Source organism: Rhineura floridana, chromosome 18 (genome assembly GCF_030035675.1).
Source record: "Rhineura floridana isolate rRhiFlo1 chromosome 18, rRhiFlo1.hap2, whole genome shotgun sequence".
Taxonomy (NCBI): domain Eukaryota; kingdom Metazoa; phylum Chordata; class Lepidosauria; order Squamata; family Rhineuridae; genus Rhineura; species Rhineura floridana.
Window position 1 is genome coordinate 5,725,998 of NC_084497.1, and position 789 is coordinate 5,726,786.

Sequence of the window (789 nt, forward strand, 5' to 3'; positions counted from 1 at the left end):
TGCTAGCTGCACACAATAGTTAAATCTGTCCGTGTGTGTACACATACGCACACACACACCTTTCCCCGCCTCCCCTTTGCCTGAGCCAACTTTGGAGGCCGCAAACGCATGGTATGAGCTGAATGCTCCAAGGCTTCTTGCCAAAGGAGAAGGGATTTAAATCTCCGGACTGTTTTCCAATGCTAGGTGCCAATTCCGGCTCTCACAGTGTTCCACTGCAGCCCTTTAGGGTGACCCCAGTGAGATAGTTCCGCAAACACGATCCCGGGCGTTTGTTCCATGCCTGTGAAAATTCGTCATGCCAAAGGACCAAGCCGAATATCTGCAAAGCCCCCCCTTTAAAAAAAAAAGTATATATAGCAACGCAACTAGAATCCAAGCTTCTTAATCCTTTAAATTCTTGTTCCTTGACAGCTTTTGTAACCATGTAACCAGACAGTTGCTTCACCTGGAATGAGTTCCTATCTTAATCTTTAAGTGACAGGGGACTAGGCAGGATCTGTTAATTTCAGCTCTTTCAATTTCTCATTATTTCCCCATCTTAAATTCAGTCCTGCAGCAATTTTCACAACACTCTTCCGCAATTTCTCCTACTAAACTCATTTTGGCATGCAGTCGGGTGGGATCCGTCAGCCGGCGCCAGTTCAAAAGCATTCCAGGGTCCTAACAGCCTGATATCGATCTGAGTTTGTTCATTATCCACAAGCTCCTGCTTTTACTGATCCATTCCCCCACCCCGGGAAAAAATATTTATATTGATATCGATATTTTTAAAGGAAATATCAATAT